The sequence below is a fragment of the Panulirus ornatus genome, chromosome 18, assembly GCF_036320965.1.
Source record: "Panulirus ornatus isolate Po-2019 chromosome 18, ASM3632096v1, whole genome shotgun sequence".
In the NCBI taxonomy this organism is placed as follows: domain Eukaryota; kingdom Metazoa; phylum Arthropoda; class Malacostraca; order Decapoda; family Palinuridae; genus Panulirus; species Panulirus ornatus.
The window spans coordinates 42,099,309-42,107,296 of NC_092241.1; positions in this window are offsets into that span (position 1 = coordinate 42,099,309).

Genomic DNA, 7,988 nt, shown 5'->3' on the forward strand with positions numbered 1-7,988 from the left:
CCTCGGAGAGGTAGGATGAGGCCAGATTACGGATCTATACCCAGAAGAACGACAGCGCATCGGCTTGGGCTTCAGTGAGCGGCGCGAATTTGGACCCATTACCGCACAAAACCTACTTTAAGAGAACCACCGCCGCTCGTGAATTGATCAAAATGGAGTACTTAGACGCATGAGGAAAGTTGGGCAACAGCTGTATGTCGGAAGATGGTACATCGTGTCCCTTGAATGTGGAGCCACACCAGCAGCGGCTCGATCAGCTGGGGTAAGGTAAGGGTGGTGTAATTCGTGTCTAATGTGGCGGGAATATGGCCTTGTGTAGAACTGTGGGTCTGTGTTGTGTTGTGATGGGATTTTTGTACCCAAATTAGTATCTTGGAGGATATGTACGAAGCCGTGTGTGTCGTTAGGCAAACCAGGTCATTTCTGAGTGTATGTGATGTGTATATGTGGCGGAGCAGAGGTAGGCATGGACTTATTTGATGTAAGAGAAGAGAAGTCTGATAAATCTAACATGGCGGATATGTTGGATAAGGGAGAAAGAATACTTCTCACGCATTCCTCACGTATCGTAGAAGGCGACTAAATGGGACGGGAGCGGGGGGCTAGAAACCCTCCCCTCCTTATATTTCAACTTTCTAAAAGGGGAAACAAAAGAAGGAGTCACGCGAGGAGTGCTCATCCTCCTCGAAGGCTCAGATTGGGGTGTCTAAATGTGTGTGGATGTAACCAAGATGAGAAAAAAGGAGAGATAGGTAGTATGTTTGAGGAAAGAAACCTGGATGTTTTGGCTCTGAGTGAAACGAAGCTCAAGGGTAAAGGGGAAGAGTGGGTTGGGAATGTCTTGGGAGTAAAGTCAGGGGTTAGTGAGAGGACAAGAGCAAGGGAAGGAGTAACACTACTCCTGAAACAGGAGTGCTGGGAGTATGTGATAGAATGTAAGAAAGTAAACTCTAGATTGATATGGGTAAAACTGAAAGTTGATGGAGAGAGATGGGTGATTATTGATGCATATGCACCTGGGCATGAGAAGAAAGATCATGAAAGGCAAGTGTTTTGGGAGCAGCTGAGTGAGTGTGTTAGTAGTTTTCATGCACGAGACCAGGTTACAGTGATGGGTGATTTGAATGCAAAGGTGAATAATGTGGCAGTTGAGGGAATAATTGGTGTTCAGTGTTGTAAATCTAAATGGTGAAGAGCTTGTAGATTTATGTGCTGAAAAAGGACTGGTGATTGGGAATACCTGGTTTAAAAAGAGAGATATACATAAGTATACGTATGTAAGTAGGAGAGATGGATAGAGAGCGTTATTGGATTACGTGTTAATTGATAGGCGCGCGAAAGAGAGACTTTTGAATGCTAATGTGCTGAGAGGTGCAACTGGATGGATGTCTGATCATTATCTAGTGGAGGCGAAAGTGAAGATTTGTAGAGGTTTCCAGAGAAGAAGAGAGAATGTTGGGGTGAAGAGAGTGGTGAGAGTAAGTGAGCTTAGGAAGGAGACTTGTGTGAGGAAGTACCAGGAGAGACTGAGTACAGAATGGAAAAAGGTGAGAACAAATGACGTAAGGGGAGTGGAGGAGGAATTGAATGTATTTAGGGATATATATATATATATATATATATATATATATATATATATATATATATATATATGAATCATAGGGTGGGGGAAGGGGCGAAAATCCTGGGAGCCTTGAAGAATATGTGGAAGTGGAGAACATTATCTCCGAAAGCAAAAATGGCTATGTTTGAAGGAATAGTGGTTCCAACAATGTTGTATGGTTGCGAGGCGTGGGCTATGGATAGAGTAGTGCGCAGGAGGGTGGATGTGCTGGAAATGAGATGTTTGAGGACAATATGTGGTGTGAGGTGGTTTGATCGAGTAAGTAATGTAAGGGTAAGAGAGATGTGTGGAAATAAGAAGAGCGTGGTTGAGAGAGCAGAAGAGGGTGTTTTGAAATGGTTTGGGCACATGGAGAGAATGATTGAGGAAAGATTGACCAAGAGGATATATGTGTCGGAGGTGGAGGGAACGAGGAGAAGTGGGAGACCAAATTGGAGGTGGAAAGATGGAGTGAAAAAGATTTTGAGTGATCGGCGCCTGAACATGCAGGAGGGTGAAAGGCGGGCAAGGAATAGAGTGAATTGGATCGATGTGGTATACCGGGGTCGACGTGCTGTCAATGGATTGAATCAGGGCATGTGAAGCGTCTGGGGTAAACCATGGAAAGTTCTGTGGGGCCTGGATGTGGAAAGGGAGCTGTAGGTTTCGGGCATTATTGCATGACAGCTAGAGACTGAGTGCGAACGAATTGGGCCTTTGTTGTCTTTTCCAAGCGCTACCTCGCACACATGAGGGGGGAGGGGTATGTTATTCCATGTGTGGCGATGGGAATGAATAAAGGCAGACAGTGTGAATTGTGTGCATGTGTATATATGTATATGTCTGTGTGTGTATGTATATGTGTACATTGAGATGTATAGGTATGTATATTTGCGTGTGTGGACGTGTATGTATATACATGTGTATGGGGGTGGGTTGGGCCATTTCTTTCGTCTGTTTCCTTGCGCTACCTCGCAAACGCGGGAGACAGCGACAAAGCAAAATAAATATAAAAATATATATATATATATATATATATATATATATATATATATATATATATATATATATATATATATATATATGTGTGTGTGTGTGTGTGTGTGTGTGTTAAAAGGTAAGCCCAGCGGGAACCACTCACCCTGGATTAAAGCATAACGAGAATTACCATATATATATATATATATATATATATATATATATATATATATATATATATATATATATATATATATATATACTAGGAGGAAGAGCCTGGCTCCGTGTAAGTAGTTACGGTTAACGTGCCCGACCCACATACACAGCGAGTGTTACCTGAGCATGTAACTAGCGGGCCTGGATCATGTGTTACTGAACTCATGATTCAGGCATTTATAACCATCTCTCTTGTAGCTTTATGGCCATATTGCTTCAGTATATAGGACCTCCACAATCTGACCACGTATATACATCCTGAGTAAGAGTTATGTATTATTACTACTATTGTTCTGTTATACTACTACTACTACTGTTATTACTACTACTATCAGTGCTACTTCTGCTCAAACTATGACCCACTGATGTTACTGTTACTACTTCTACTACAATCAATATTACTAGAAGTAGCACAGTAGTATATGGTCCAGCAGACTTCTGCCCCCCCCCCCCCCCCCAGCACTGTTCTCTCCACAATACCCTCTGGAACTCAACCAACCACTCCCCAAACCTATGCAAATTTCATGGCTTCCATTTCAATTGAATTAATGTGAGTGGCCCATGCAATCTGTAACTATTGCCCAATACACCCACACTATCACTTCCTGTCCTTATTATTACTATTATTATTATTATTATTATTTTTATAATCATCACTACTACTACTACTACTACTACTACTACTACTACTACTAATATCATTAGTATTATTTTTATCATCATTATTCTCATGGTTTCTGCATTGTAAATATTGCTTGATGTCTTGTAATTCGTATTTTCCCTTGTGTTTCTCTTGTAACTTTTCTCATATATCGTTTTTCATAAGACGAGCTTTATCATTATGAATCACCATCACCATCACCATCACCATCATCATCATCACCATCACCATCACCACCACCACCTTCAGGCCAGAGAGGTGTGTGGAGTTGGTGTGCCTCACATGTGGAGGATCTGTACGTCGTCTGCCACTGGCATTATCAAGATAGTAGTAGGTCTCCTTCCCCACCACCTCTGTCCTGCCAGTTGCTGCGTCAGGAGGGTCGTGATGTAGTATTGGTGAGGGTGATAGTGGATTGGGTTGTTCAGAAAACCAGTTTCACCTGTAACCATGTCATTAGCTCATCCAGAGCACTTTTATTTTCACTGTAATCATGTCATTAGGTTGTCCAGAACACTAGCTTCAATAGTAATAGGCTCATTAAGTAGTTCAGAACAGTAGTCATAACATTAGGTCGACGAGATCATTAATTTCACCACTGATCATTTCATTTGGTCACCCAGATCAATCATTTCACCAGTAATCATACCCAGAACACAAACTTCATATCATGCATGTCAGTAGGTCGTCCTGAACACAGATTTCAGTAATTATTTCAATAGGTCGTTCACATCATTAACTTCACAGTAATCATGTCATTAGGTCGTTCACATCATTAACTTCACCAGTAATCATGTCATTAGGTCGTCACATCATTTAACTTCAGTAATCATGCCATTAGATTGTCCAGTCCATTAGCTTCCAATAATCACGTCATTATGTCATTCAAAACAGTAGTCATGTCTTTAGATAGTCCAGAACACTAACGTCACCTGTGAATCACATCAACACACCTGTTGCACGCCTCAAGGACCTTGAGTCTCCTTGATGTTATGTGGCTCAAGGTCTGTCTCTCTACTTCCACACTTATCTTCTGTTTCCCCTATCGCGCTCCTAATTCTACAAATTTTGTATCCTTCTTCGATTATCTAAACTCCTGCCATGATACTGTGACATCCTCTCACCCACAAGCTGAGATCCTCTACCTCGGGGATTTCAACGTTCACCATAGGGAATGGTTGAATTCCTCCCATACGGATGGTGGAGGGAGTGAAGCCCACACGTTCTTCATTCTCAGTGATTTAGAGCAGATTATCTCCCACTTTATCCATCTACCTGACCGCTGTGACCACTCTCCTAATATTCTGGATTTGTTTTTCAGCTCTAGTCCATCCCGCTGTAAATACACAATTTCGTTCCCAATTGGTTCATGCGATCACACTCTCATAAAAGTATTTTTTCTTTCGGCATCTCCCCAACCAGCAGCTCCTTCTAAGCGTAAATATTGGCACCTCAACAAAGTTGACTGGAATAACTTACGTAATCTTTTTCTGACGTTCCTTGGGTAAATTACTGTCACTTACGTGGTGATGCTTCTGTCTCCGCCAAACGCATAGCACAGGATATTCTAGCGGGAATGGAAGCATTTATCCCCTCTTCCTCCAAGACGACCTCTTCATCCAATCCCTGGTTCAACCAGTCCTGTTCTGATACCGTTCAGGCAAGGGATCAGGCATAACGGGCTTGGAAACTCTCCTTCCTCTGGCTCCCATTCAACTTTTATCACTGCCCATAATCACTGCAAGCACGTTATCCGTGAGGCGAAGCGTTACTTTACCCAAAAGAAGTGCGATAACCTCTCCTCGTCATCCACTGACAGGTCCCTCTGGCCTTTAGCTAAGGATATTTCTAACAACTTGTGTCGCTCTACCTTCTCTTCACTTTCCCGTTCTGACGGTACTATAGCTGTCTCACCCGTAGACAAAGCAACTCTATTTGGTTCCCGTTTCTCCTCTAACACCACCTTGGATGACTCTTAACATTCCTTCGCCCCCTGATGCTCCTCTTACTAATCCTATGCCTCTTCCCGTAATCTCTTTCCGGACTGTCCGAAAGGCGCTTCTTTCTCTGGACACAAGCAAGGCTTATGGTCTTGATATCATCCATCCCCGTGAACTGAAAAAGTGTGCCTCGGAACTTGCACCTGTACTTGCTCGTCTGTACCATTTCTGTTTAAAAACCAATATATTTCCCTCTACTTGGAAGCATGGATTAATGCATCCCATTCCTTAGAAAGGTGACCGTTCTGACCCCTCTAACTATCGTCCTATTACTTTGGCATTTACCATTTCTAAAGTCTTTGAATCCCTCAACTCCTATACCCTTAAACACCTCGAAAATCGCAGTCTTCTCTCTGATCACCAGCATGGCTTCCGTAAAGCGAGATTCATTGGTGATATTCTTTCCTATCTTACTTATGTCTGGTCATCATCCCTGAAAGATTTTGTGGAGTCATGTTTAGCTGCCCTTGATATATCTCAGGTTTTGACAGGGTGTGGCACCGGGGTCTCATCGATAAGCTCCCCTCTTTTGGCTTCCCTCCCTCACTTTGCTCCTACATATCTAGCTTTCTCTCAGGGCCGATCTATTTCTGTGGTTGTTGATCGATTAGCTTCCCCCTTTTCTTCATCAATAGCGGTGTTCCTCAAGGTTCTGTCCTGTCCTTTACATATCATCTCATTTTTTTCAACAATTTCTTTCACTAATAATCCAGTGCATTTATGCACTGACGACTCAACACTGTATTCGTCCACATCCCTCAATTCTGCTCCGTCCTCTCTCACTCGATCTGCATCTTGTTTTGACACAGCTTCCTCAATAAAGTCAGACTCGGACAGGATATCTCGGGGGTGGGTGGGGGGGGGGGGGGGGGGGTTACACAAAATCTTGTTAGATTTGATGCCTCCAAAACAAAGTTTCTAAGCATCTCTCTATCAAAAACTTCTCACAACTCTCGTCTCTTCTTCGACGGTTCCGAAATTCCACCTCTTGACTCAATGAACATACTTGGTACTGCTGTAACATCCGCTCTTTCATGGATACCCCACAATAATAGCTAAGTCTGCCTCTAAGAAACTGAGTGTCCTGTTTAGATGTCGAAACTTCTTTTCTGAACAGTTGCATTGCATCCTTCCTTGACAAAGTTGAGTTGAAAGCGGTCCGCTTATAAACTCTCCCAAGCTAACTTCCAGACTTGACCCCCTTGCCTTTCACAGCAGTGTTAGTTCACTTTCCCTGTTCAATAGGTATTACTTTAGTTTCTGCTCCAGAGAGCCGGCTGCATGTGTGCCCACACCACTGGCTAGACCACACAATACTCGGCAAGCTGCTACGTCACATGATTATTGTGTGGCCATCATTAACACAAGGGTGGCCGTTTTGATACCTGCTTCTTTCCCTACATAGCGAAGATCTGGAACTCTTTACCTTCTCATGTTTTTTTTCACAGTAACTATGACCTGGCGCATTTCAAAACACTGATTTTTCACTTTCTCTAAGATTCGTATATACTTTCCCTAGTTTTTTCTTTTTACGTTTCATAATTCCCTCTATATTTCAATTAAGGCCTGGCCTTGATGTGGACTTTTCTCCGTGACTGGAGCATTCAACATAAAAAAAATAAGTCAATTATTCAGAACACTCTTATCTTCACCAATAATTATGTTATTAGGTCCTCCAGAACGCTAGCTTCACGAGTAATCATGTCATTAGATCGTTCAGATGATTAACTTCACCAAGAATCATGTCATTGGGTCGTTTAGAAGATTAACTCACCAGTAATCATGTCATTAGGTCGTTAATATGACTAACTTCACCAGCAGTCACGTCATCAGGTCGTTTAGAACACTGACTTCACAAAAAGGCATGGCCATTATGTCGTTCAGAACATATACATCATTAGTAATCATGTCATCAGGTCGTCAAGATCGTTAACTTCACCTGTAATCATGTCATCAGGTCATCCAGATCGTTAACTTACGAGTAATCATGTCATCAGGTCGTCAAGATCGTTAACTTCACCTGTAATCATGTCATCAGGTCATCCAGATCGTTAACTTACGAGTAATCATGTCATCAGGTCGTCCAGATCGTTAACTTCACCTGTAAACATGTCATCAGGTCGTCCAGATCGTTAACTTCACCAGAAATCACGTCATCAGATCATCCAGATCGTTAACTTCACCTGTAATTATGTCATCAGGTCGTCCAGATCGTTAACTTCACCAGAAATCACGTCATCAGGTCATCCAGATCGTTAACTTCACCTGTAATCATGTCATCAGGTCATCCAGATCGTTAACTTCACCTGTAATCATGTCATCAGGTCATCCAGATCGTTAACTTCACCAGTAATCAGTTATCAGGTCATCCAGATCGTTAACTTCACCAGTAATCAGTTATCAGGTCATCCAGATCGTTAACTTCATCAGTAATCATGTCATCAGGATCGTCCAGATCGTTAACTTCACCTGTAAACATGTCATCAGGTCATCCAGATCGTTAACTTCACCAGTAATCATGTCATCAGGT